The sequence below is a fragment of the Coregonus clupeaformis genome, chromosome 37, assembly GCF_020615455.1.
Source record: "Coregonus clupeaformis isolate EN_2021a chromosome 37, ASM2061545v1, whole genome shotgun sequence".
NCBI lineage: Eukaryota > Metazoa > Chordata > Actinopteri > Salmoniformes > Salmonidae > Coregonus > Coregonus clupeaformis.
In genome coordinates this window covers 15276871-15289788 of record NC_059228.1, presented here as the reverse complement: position 1 = coordinate 15289788, position 12918 = coordinate 15276871, and the positions used below count along the sequence as shown (strand labels likewise).

The 12918-nt window shown below is 43.7% G+C and overlaps 1 protein-coding gene and 1 non-coding gene across 14 annotated transcripts in view; one reads left to right on the top strand and one right to left on the bottom strand.

Annotated features, from left to right (window-relative positions):
* LOC121553222 (calcium-activated potassium channel subunit alpha-1) overlaps positions 1 to 12918 on the bottom strand; it is a 333643-nt gene that overhangs the window by 163376 nt on the left and 157349 nt on the right. The window lies entirely within an intron of this gene.
* Positions 10356 to 10433, top strand: trnag-ucc. Its single transcript has one exon. It is a non-coding gene; the product is annotated as a tRNA-Gly (tRNA).

The following is a 12918-nucleotide window of genomic DNA, read 5'->3' as shown; positions in this document are numbered from 1 at the left end:
ACTTGCAGCTGTAATTGCTGCAAAAGGTGGCTCTACAAAGTATTGACTTTGGGGGGGGGGGTGAATAGTTATGCACGCTCAAGTTTTCTGTTTCTTTTTCTTATTTCTTGTTTGTTTCACAATAAAAAATATTTTGCAGCTTCAAAGTGGTAGGCATGTTGTGTAAATCAAATGATACAAACCCCCCAAAAATCCATTTTAATTCCAGGTTGTAAGGCAACAAAATAGGAAAAATGCCAAGGGGGGTGAATACTTTCGCAAGCCACTGTAGATTTTCAAGCAGATTTAAGTCAAAATTAAACTCTAACTGTTTTAAAGTCACCATTGGCCTCATGGTGAAATCCCTGGGCGGTTTCCTTCCTCTCCGGCAACTGAGTTCGGAAGGACACCTGTATCTTTGTATTGACTGGGTGTATTGATACACCATCCAAAGTGTAATTAATAACTACACCATGCTCAAAGGGATATTCAAAGTCTCCTTTTTAATAAATAAAAATATCTACCAATAGGTGCCTTTTTTTGCCAGGCATTGGAAAACCTCCCTGGTCTTTGTGGTTGAAATTCACTGCTCGACTGAGGGACCTTACAGATAATTGTATGTGTGGGGTACAGAGATGAGGTAGTCATTTAAAAATCATGTAAAACACTGTTATTGCACACAGAGTGAGTCCATGCGACTTATTATGTGACATTTTTACCCCTTTAGTTATTTAGGCTTGCCATAACAAAGGGGTTGAATACTTATTGACTCAAGACATTTCAGCTTTTCACTTTTAGTTAGTAAAAATGCTGGGGTATTGTGTGTAGGCCAGTGACAAAAAAAAATCTCAATTTAATCCTATTTAAATTCTGGCTGTAACAACAAAATGTGGAAAAAGTCAAGGGGTGTGAATACTTTCTGAAGGCAGAGCATATCTAATGCGATAAACTCTTTTGATCATCATACTGCAAAACATTATTATTTATCTAAACTATTATCAGGTGTTCTATATATTAAAAACAATAACATCATTCTCTAAAATCTAAATAGAAGACTGTTTCATCCAAAGCGACTAACAGTAGTGAGTGGATACGTTTTCATATGGGTGGCCCTAGCAAAAATCGAACCCACAATCCTGACATTGCAAGCACTATGCTCTACCAACTGAGCCACGCATTTAAAATATCTTAAATGCATTGTCTATAATAGACATTTATGATCTGTCTGACCTTTATGAGCAGTGTGTTTCCAGTTTTTAATGTCACATGCTCTAGTACTGTGAATTGCTTGCTCTTTCCCAACAATTCAGTATAATTATATTTAAAATAAATTATAAATTAAAGTAGACCAAAAACACACAAGAAATAGAAATAAGAAGGACAGGAGCTGTGTGTGTGTGTGTGTGTGTGTAATACAGATGAACCTTTATGTGCAGGGTATGAAAACAGAGGTATGAAGGACAGGAGCTGTGTGTGTGTGTGTGTGTGTGTGTGTGTGTGTGTGTGTGTGTGTGTGTGTGTGTGTGTGTGTGTGTGTGTGTGTAATACAGATGAACCTTTATGTGCAGGGCATGAAAACAGAGGTATGAAGGACAGGCAGGCATTATGAGTGAAAGCTGTTTTGCTGTGACAGGTTGACGAAGCACGATAACACTCTGTGAAATGAGCTGCTGTCAATCTGAGATGATAAGGCGGGCTGGGGGAATCAGTTAGAGAAGGATAGACGTAGGCCATGTCCTAATACCCGTACCTGCTTTATAAATAGTAGGCTTTTTGGGTATGTGAAAAAAATAACATTTTTAAGTATGTGAAATCTCGAAAATGTAGTAAGCTTTAAATGTCAGGATGTCATCCTCATTTAGACTTTTAATCTAGTAGAATTCTCTGAACAGTATTGAGGAAGAGAGTCGTGTTTCGAGACCCACGTCTGTTTGACAACAGCTGATAATCAGCTGAGGGGACATGCTGGACCAAAATGAACGAATGGTGGGAATCACCACAATTGCACATTAGATGAGGCATTATCAGTAGGATGAGCCTAGTATGCTGATAGTTGCTTACTGCATTCGTTTTGACTAAAACGGTACGTTCTAAATAGTATGCAGTATGATTAGTACACAGTATGCAGTTTTAGTAAGTGGTAGGCAAGCCAGATTTGGGACACGACCACAGTCTCTGTCTGATACAATGGTACATAAAGGCATACTCCATAGCTTCTCTTTCACCTGTGGTTGCAAGAGAAATTACTGTATATACACAACTGTGAGAGAAGCAAACACACAAAGAAAACCTGTTCAGTTTATGCCAATCTCTTCATTTTCTTGTTTGATTTTGCCCGCCTGCTCCCCCTTCCCCTCTCTCCCTCTCTTGCCCTCTCCTTCTCTCTCCCTCTCAGCTCATTGGCTGTGACCTTGAGAGGAGACAGCCAGCTAGCATAGCTAACAAAGGCACAGAGGTAAAGGAGAGAGAGCAGAGATGGAGGGGTGGAGGGGATGGAGAGATGAGAGAATATTACATAGGACGTCCTCTGTGACATAACGAGAGCTCAAAGGTTGCGGAGAGGGAGAGAGAATTGACAGAAGATGGGGGATAATATTAGAGTGTGCCCTCTAAGGCCCAGCGAGAGCTTAAAGGCCACAGTGTGTGTGTGATTTCATTTGTGTTTTACCAGACTGTAAAGTACTACCATTACAGAAGAACGCCTTCACATCCACCATTACAGAAGAATGCCTTCACCTCTACCATTATAGAAGAATGCCTTCACATCCACCATTACAGAAGAATGCCTTCACCTCTACCATGGTTTAGCTAAGGTTTTACCACTACTGTATACGTAGCTCGCTATAGTATATATTAAAACTTAACTTAAACAAGAGGGCAAGACATCAAAATCTACTGCAGGCTTCTTCCATACTAATTTCACCTGGAGACAAGGAGGGAGGAGGCTAGGAGAGGAAGCCATGTTACACTATTAAGATGCAGCCATGGGTGTTCTTATGTGACATCACACCTCGCTCTCTCCCTCTGCCTGATGAACTCTGGGTGACGTGTGACACCCCCCGGCCCATGTCCTCTGTCCTCCCAGTGTCCCCCAGTCCCTCACTCTGTCACTTGTGTCACTGTGTGGGACACACCCAGAAGAGGGGACACAGGGTAAGTCCTAACACAGAAACCATGTTTGCTGTGACTCCTCAACGAGGTAGTGACGGGAAAAGCCAGTGGACGACGACTTAAAGGAATAGTTCACCCAAATGACAAAATGACATTTTGGTTTCCATACCCTGTAAGCAATTTGTTATGTTATTTTTTATTTATTTCACCTTTATTTAACCAGGTAAGCCAGTTGAGAACAAGTTCTCATTTACAACTGCGACCTGGCCAAGATAAAGCAAAGCAGTGCGATAAAAACAACAACACAGAGTTACATATGGGGTAAAACAAAACATAAAGTCAAAAATACAACAGAAAATATATATACAGTGTGTGCAAATGTAGTAAGTTATGGAGGTAAGGCAATAAATAGGCCATAGTGCAAAATAATTACAATTAGTATTAACACTGGAATGATAGATGTGCAAGAGATGATGTGCAAATAGAGATACTGGGGTGCAAATTAGCAAAATAAATAACAATATGGGGATGAGGTAGTTGGGTGGGCTAATTTCAGATGGGCTGTGTACAGGTGCAGTGATCGGTAAGGTGCTCTGACAACTGATGCTTAAAGTTAGTGAGGGAGATAAGAGTCTCCAGGTTCAGAGATCTTTGCAATTCGTTTCAGTCATTGGCAGCAGAGAACTGGAAGGAATGGCGGCCAAAGGAGGTGTTGGCTTTGGGGATGACCAGTGAGATATACCTGCTGGAGCACATACTACGGGTGGGTGTTGCTATGGTGACCAATGAGCTAAGATAAGGCAGGGATTTGCCTAGCAGTGATTTATAGATGGCCTGGAGCCAGTGGGTTTGGCCACGAATATGTAGTGAGGACCAGCCAACAAGAGCGTACAGGTCACAGTGGTGGGTAGTATATGGGGCTTTGGTGACAAAACGGATGGCACTGTGATAGACTACATCCAATTTGCTGAGTGTTGGAGGCTATTTTGTAAATGACATCGCCGAAGTAAAGGATCGGTAGGATAGTCAGTTTTACAAGGATCCCTGGACAAGGTTGCACAGCAATTCATGCTTTGGTTTAGTTTCCCTGGCACAGTTTCCAAATGCTAACGTTTTAGCAATTGTGGCACGTATCACATCCAAGTCCTGGTACCGACATTAGCATGTTTAGCGCATCATGTCCAAATCATCCGAATGTATCAAATATTGATTGTGAAACAAAGTCACTTATAGATAATTTGAACATGATGAGCGATCAATGCTAATATCGGCACCATGACCTCAATGGGATGTGTGATAGAGATTAAGAGAAAGGTGGAGCTGATATGTATTGTACAAGTATTGTATTGCATTACTAAACATATTCCTATGTATGTATTCTAATACCTACAAATGGCATAATGAACTTGACCTTGACCTCTTGTGTAAAAGGCTTTGAGAATTAGGTTCTTGTTATGTCCTCCTCACGTCACAATTACACAACGAAAGTATGTCATAATTTCATAAGTGTTAATAAAGGTGGATTAAATATAATGAAATCTCAGAGGCTTCGCTCCATGGCTCTCCATGTTTTTGGGAAATTAAGGGAAAATTAAACCAAACGGATTTGGAATGCGACCCTGGGTTGCGATATAATTGCCTTGTCGAAGCACACATTACATGTGGGTTTAATTGGAATAAATCAGGCCCAGAGAAAGTAGCACATTGAACTGCCCAGAAAGCTTTGAAAATGGGTCATTTAAATCATTTATTTACGCCACATCGTAACGTTACATCTAAAATGAAGAGCAAACTAGATTTTGTAAACAAAATAACAATACATATATTTTTATCATCTTTGATAAGTTTCCACAATGTGTAAAACAAATATTTTTTATATGACCAAAAACACAGTCTTACTCTACTTTGTAGTATGTTTCAGAAACTTTCCACTGAGCATAATGTTGTCTATTGAGGTCACCACTCCCCTCACTCCCCTCCCCTCCCCTCACTCCCCTACCCTCCCCTCCCCACTCCCCTACCCTCCCCTCCCCTCCCCTCACTCCCCTACCCTCCCCTCCCCACTCCCCTACCCTCCCCTCACTCTCCTCCCTCCCCTCCCCTCACTCCCCTACCCTCCCCTCCCCACCCTACCCTCCCCTCACTCCCCCTACCCTCCCTCCCCACTCCCCTACCCTCCCCTCACTCCCCTACCCTCCCCTCCCCACTCCCCTACCCTCCCCTCACTCCCCCTACCCTCCCTCCCCACTCCCCTACCCTCCCCTCACCCCTCCCCCCACTCCCCTACCCTCCCCTCACCACTCCCCCCACTCCCCTACCCTCCCCTCACTCCCCTACCCTCCCCTCCCCACTCCCCTACCCTCCCTCACCACTCCCCTCACTCCCCTACCCTACCCTCCCCTCCCCACTCCCCTACCCTCCCCTCACTCCCCCTACCCTCCCCTCCCCCACTCCCCCTACCCTCCCCTCCCCACTCCCCTACCCTCCCCTCACTCCCCTACCCTCCCCTCCCCACTCCCCTCCCTCCCCACTCCCCTACCCTCCCCCTCACCACTCCCCCCACTCCCCTACCCTCCCCTCACCACTCCCCTCCCCTCACCACTCCCCTCACTCTCCTACCCTCCCCTCCCCACTCCCCTACCCTCCCCTCACCACTCCCCCCCACTCCCCTACCCTCCCCCACTCCCCACTCCCCTACCCTCCCCTCACCCCCTCCCCCACTCCCCTACCCTCCCCTCACCACTCCCCCCACTCCCCCTACCCTCCCCTCACCACTCCCCTCACTCCCCTACCCTCCCCTCACCACTCCTCACTCCCCCTAACCTCCCTCACCCCTCCCCTCACCACTCCCCCCACTCCCCTACCCTCCCCTCACCACTCCCCTCACTCCCCTACCCTCCCTCCCCTACCCTCCCCTCACCACTCCCCTCACTCCCCTACCCTCCCCTCACCCCCTCCCTCACTCCCCCTACCCTCCCCTCACCCCCTCCCCTCACCACTCCCCTCCTCTCACTCCCCTCACCCCTCCCCTCACCCCTCCCCTCACCTCACTCCCCCTAACCTCCCCTCACCACTCCCCTAACCTCCCCTCACCCCTCCCCTCACCACTCCTCACTCCCCTACCCTCCCCTCACCCCCTCCCCTCACCCCTCCCCTCCTCTCACTCCCCTCACCTCACCCCTCCCCTCCCCTCACTCCCCTAACCTCCCCTTACCACTCCCCTCACTCCTCTCCCCTCACCACTCCCATTATCATAACCCAGCAGAATGAGGCATTACTGACAAATCAACCACTTTCCCATGGAGACAAATGATAAGTAACCGGTTTAACAAATATTCTGCATGTGTAAATTAGTGCCGCTGGGGGGCGTCAACAGAGAGAAACAGTCACTTCCACTTCACTTCGTTTGTCTTGGGGTAGGATAGAGGGTGTAGTTTATGCACCATACTAAACAAACACTGACAATCAAAACACTCCACAGATGTGCATGCTAATACGAAATGCCTCACGTGATCATCATTCAAAGGGCCTGATTCACTTGAGATAAGCATGCGCAACGCAGACATTGCGTAAATCATTTGTTGTTGTCAATGAAAGATTTAAGATAAGCATTGATACTTGAAATGTAATTATGGCCTTATGGCATCATGGCATTTGCATTAATTATCGTGAATAACTAACGGCTATCAACCAATCAGCATCCAGGATCTAAACTTACTATTTTATAAGGAGAGGTTTGGAATGTCACCTATGAGATAATCCACAGTAGACTTCAATAGGAAGCCACTAAGGAGTTGAGCCTAGACAGTTAGTTATACTGTAAAGGCCATTCCACGCAGGTATTTGTTTCCACAGACACTAGGGCTAGACCCAAATAGCACCCTATTACCTATTTAGTGCACTGATTTTGACCAGGGTCCATAGGGGACGTAGCCGTAGTGAATTATGTTTAAATCTGAGAGGATGAAACTGATATCTGGTTCCACAAGGAGGACCGTGAGACACTGTGTACTGTCACTACTGATCACTTTACACGCTGATTCGTACTTGTGTGTACTGTATCTGTGAAGTGTGGAGTGGTAGGAGAGAGTATGATTTATAATATGATGTATGTGGATCCTATAGAGGTAAAAATGTCTCAATTCCTTCTGTTCCTTTTCTTTAAACCCTTTAAACCTCACCACATCTCAGAACATTTAAAACCTGACTCCATCTAAAGACATCTAAAACCTCACTACATTTAGAAGACACAGAGTAAAGACCAAAATACAAAGACAACTCCAGAGGAGTGGGAGATCAGCCAAACGTGTCAGAACATTATCCAGGAATCCCCAAAACAGACTACCAAGTAAATAAGCCAGCGTCGTTAGTGTCAGCATCAACGACCATACAAAAAAATACAAAAAAATACCAGCATTAAAAAAAGCTACATTTCTGTATTGTTGAACACATTCAATGTAAAGTAATGACTGGTGAAATAAGAACTGAAGCCAGTGTTTCTAGCCGACTGTCTGACTAATGACCATGATGGGAAGTGTAATGACAGACCCCTAAGAGGTTGTGTTGTTGTAACTCTCTGGCCAGTGTGAGGGGAATATAATAATATAAGGTATGCAGGTCAGTGAGTCTCTTCCTAGACCTAGTTACTGCCACCACGATTCCATTATGTACGTTTAATCACAGAATTAATCATACCTGTCATTCTTAATAAATGTCTAAACTTTATCACGGCAATACCATTTCTATTAGAACCCAGGCGGGTGTCGTGGAAATTCTAATCAATAATGAGGAGAGACAAGGTCAATCACCAATCAGGATATTACTTCATTCAAAACGTATTAATCGGGTACAAGTGAGGCTGGTCGACCCAACACTTTTGAGTGTTGGGCCGAGAGCTCTGACATACAGACAATACAAATATATTTTATAGCAAAGATTCACCCTCTCAGTCTACATGACAAACAGCAGATGTGTGGAATGAGTCAAAAGGTTAGGATTTGTATGAAAGAAATTAGTAATCAGTGTCTGCTATGAAGACTGTTCTCATTGTATGGAAACCAGGGTTTGGCCCCCAAGACAAGGTTCTTATCAACTATTCATACCCGAGCCATCTCTCCCTGGTACCTTACATTACACAAACACCAATTCAGTCTATGAAAATGCAGGCTCAGTCAGACCAGAGACATCTCCCTCTCACTCCCCATTAATCATAGAATGGAATGTGGCTGTTGGTTTTATCACCTTAGCCATCCCTAAATCAGTTGTCAGCTCCAGATACCCCTATCTCGAGTAAAACCCATGTCCTTGACCACACGCCTAGACTAGCTGAAACCATCCCTTTACAAAAACACAGCATTAGTAGAACAGTAGATCGTTGTTAACTATTAATATTAAACAAAGCATATAAACATGTTACATGTTACTTTTTCTCTCACACGGGACAATTACTTTGTCTCCAGATGCCAATTTCGTAATGCGACAGTGAAACCTTTCACCCTGTATGCGCTTAAAAAATGTAATTCAGTATTGGTCTGGAAGACAGAGGGCGAGGGCCCCGCTGCCAAATATGTAATTAAAAACGTATTTTGGGCTCCCAATAAGGCTAATGGATAGGGCCGAGCTCACTGATTGAAGTTAGATTTGAAAAAACATGGCCGCTTTTGGCTGCACCGTCCACATCCTGTTGTGTTGTTCTCCACCCACTATGGACCTTTATTTTATTTATATAGTTCTGACGGGGACAGTGCACATTAATCAACATTTCAGTTTCAACGACATCAATGTAAAAGTGCAGGAGTAAGCCTCAAAGCTAATCTTTCAGCGGTGTCATGCCCATAGGGGCACAAGGGCCCCCTCAGATGTCCTTTTTATTTGTAGAAATGTATTACTAAACTTAATTTAAGCCCATGTTTTTATCATCATTATTTATAAAAAGATCTGTCAGCAGTATTTGGCGGAGGGGGGCCTATTCTCCCTAGTAAGTGCTTCCTTCCAAGGTGCACCACGGAGCAAAGATATGCTAGGCAGGACACTAGATACTCTAGCACATGCAGAGAGTATCGTGAGTGGAGGAAGAGAGTGTCGAGTGACACGCACCGCGTTTGATTTGTTTTTAGCTGCCGGTGATGGGCAGGACTCGTAGGAGGTATATTTGTACATGTATTTATTTTTCTGTAATACTAGCCACCTAGCAATTTGATGAACCTCATAACTAGTTACCAAGAAGCCATTTCAGGCCTGTCTAACTATCCTAGCTGGCATGCCTGCTGGCAAGGTTGGTAGACTTTAGAAAATACACAAATTGCTTTAATTATTGAGTTATGATACTTTATAGTGGTTGTACTAACAGTTCATAAAGAATTAATGTGCATCATTAATTAAAATGACAATTGAACAGGTAATGAGGTATGCTTAGATATCCAATGCAGAAAAAAAATAATAATAATAATAATTTACAGAGAATTAGGCGTAATGGTTATGGCTATCGATTGCAGGAAAAAGCTGTTTCAGGGGTTTGAAAAATTCTTAATTCTCCTCAAGGTTAATGAGAAGTTTATCACCCGTGTGATATCAGCTCTGCTCTCACTATAACTACCCGGCTTTAAACCTATGCATTAACTCTCAATATACCATGCCCAGTTAAGAAGATGAGGAGGAGGAGTTAGAACTGTATTGTAATCATAGTATCATGACCTATGTCTCATTTCAACGTTAAAATGGAAAGTATACCTCATGAGACTATGTTGTGTATTGCAGAGAAGGACATTTGTAGTCTGTGTTAGTCTGTTGTCTATCAGTAACAAACACTGGAGAAATGAGGTGTCTGGGTGTAGCCAGCTGGGTTATAGGGCCTCTGCCACATCTCATCCAGACATGTACAGCCAACCGGGGGGATGTCTGGCTGGGTCCCATGAGGGCCCTTTCAACCAGGAAATATACATCTTAATCACGAACTGTCTGCCGTACTGCCTCGCCTCACGCTCCAATGTAGGGAGGCTGGGACACGGGGTGCATCTCAATAGTCTAACATGACCTTCTTTTCTCCTCTCCTTCATCAGATTCTGCACTGATCTGAAAACATGAAGGATAGGTGAAAGCTCTGTAGTGACCAACTGACTGCCTACAAGGTATTTGCTTTCAACCAATCCAGCTCTCTCATCAGTTAAGCAGAGGGGGATATAAAAAGGAGACAAGAAGAGGAAGCCCTTTTAGACTATTGAGATGCATCCCAAAAAGAGGATGCCTTTTTAGACTATTGAGATGCAGCCCAAGAACTGTAGCTCAGTTGGTAGAGCATGGCGCTTCCAACGCCAAGGTTGTGGGTTCGTTTCCCACGGGGGGCCAGTATGAAAATGTATGCGCTCTGGATAAGAGCGTCTGCTAAATGACTAAAATGTAAAAATGAAGGGGAAGCCTTTTTAGACTATTGCGATGCAGCCCAAGGAGAATATGCCTTTTTAGACTATTGAGATGCAGCCCAAGAAGGGGAAGCCTTTTCAGACTATTAAGATGCGGCCCAAGGAGAAGAAGCCTATTTAGACTATTGAGGTGTAGCCCAAGCCTAACCCACCTGGCCCCCACCAGCTGTTCAAAGAGATGTAAAAAAAAAAAAAAAAAAAAAAAAAGAAATTGAACTTCAAAAGGAACATTGCCATGCATTCTCTAAGGCAGGGAATAGTTACACAACACAATAACCATTCAGTTCTTTTGACCTTCTGTTATGTACAGTGGGGAAAAAAAGTATTTAGTCAGCCACCAATTGTGCAAGTTCTCCCACTTAAAAAGATGAGAGAGGCCTGTAATTTTCATCATAGGTACACGTCAACTATGACAGACAAATTGAGGAGAAAAAATCCTGAAAATCACATTGTAGGATTTGTTATGAATTTATTTGCAAATTATGGTGGAAAATAAGTATTTGGTCAATAACAAAAGTTTCTCAATACTTTGTTATAAGCCCTTTGTTGGCAATGAAACAGGTGAAACGTTTTTCTGTAAGTCTTCACAAGGTTTTCACACACTGTTGCTGGTATTTTGGCCCATTCCTCCATGCAGATCTCCTCTAGAGCAATGATGTTTTGGGGCTGTCGCTGGGCAACACAGACTTTCAACTCCCTCCAAAGATTTTCTATGGGGTTGAGATATGGAGGCTGGCTAGGCCACTCCAGGACCTTGAAATGCTTCTTACGAAGCCACTCCTTCGTTGCCCGGGCGGTGTGTTTGGGATCATTGTCATGCTGAAAGACCCAGCCACGTTTCATTTTCAATGCCCTTGCTGATGGAAGGAGGTTTTCACTCAAAATCTCACGATACATGGCCCCATTAATTCTTTCCTTTACACGGATCAGTCGTCCTGGTCCCTTTGCAGAAAAAACAGCCCCAAAGCATGATGTTTCCACTCCCATGCTTCACATTAGGTATGGTGTTCTTTGGATGCAACTTAGCATTCTTTGTCCTCCAAACACGACTGAGTTGAGTTTTTACCAAAAAGTTCTATTTTGGTTTCATCTGACCATATGACATTCTCCCATTCCTCTTCTGGATCATCCAAATGCACTCTAGCAAACTTCAGACGGGCCTGGACATGTACTGGCTTAAGCAGGAGGACACGTCTGGCACTGCAGGATTTGAGTCCCTGGCGGCGTATTGTGTTGCTGATGGTAGGCTTTGTTACTTTGGTCCCAGCTCTCTGCAGGTCATTCACTAGGTCCCCCCGTGTGGTTCTGGGATTTTTGCTCACCGTTCTTGTGATCATTTTGACCCCACGGGGTGAGATCTTGCGTGGAGCCCCAGATCGAGGGAGATTATCAGTGGTCTTGTATGTCTTCCATTTCCTAATAATTGCTCCCACAGTTGATTTCTTCAAACCAAGCTGCTTACCTATTGCAGATTCAGTCTTCCCAGCCTGGTGCAGGTCTACAATTTTGTTTCTGGTGTCCTTTGACAGCTCTTTGGTCTTGGCCATAGTGGAGTTTGGAGTGTGACTGTTTGAGGTTGTGGACAGGTGTCTTTTATACTGATAACAAGTTCAAACAGGTGCCATTAATACAGGTAAGGAGTGGAGGACATAGGAGCCTCTTAAAGAAGAAGTTACAGGTCTGTGAGAGCCAGAAATCTTGCTTGTTTGTAGGTGACCAAATACTTATTTTCCACCATAATTTGCAAATAATCTCATTAAAAATCCTACAATGTGATTTTCTGGATTTTTTTTCCTCAATTTGTCTGTCATAGTTGACGTGTACCTATGATGAAAATTACAGGCCTCTCTCATCTTTTTAAGTGGGAGAACTTGCACAATTGGTGGCTGACTAAATACTTATTTCCCCCACTGTATGATGAAAATTACAGGCCTCTCTCATCTTTTTAAGTGGGAGAACTTGCACAATTGGTGGCTGACTAAATACTTTTTTTCCCCACTGTATATTGTTCATTCAATTTAAGAAATAAAACATTCCCACAGCTATTCATTCATTTCAAGACCGATACTTCGTATTCTTTGTTCTCAACTCAGATAGGGCCTACCTAATAAATATAACAGCAGCAGTACCAGCATGTTAAGACAGACCCTTTTCTATTCTACAGTAACAATACTATGACCATTGTGCCAGAAAAAGAAAAATGATGGAAATAGCAGGAAGACTTTCCTCATAAGGTCATGGTTTTGTAGTTTTCCCTAGTGGTGTAGAATAAATACAAGGTTACTGAATTATTCACTGAACAACAGGTTATGCAGACACAGTACATAAAGGACCCCAAGTGCCTCCTGGGTAAAATAAGAATTGGCCAATCAATGAGTTCCAGGTATGATGTCCGTTCCAAGCCCTGACC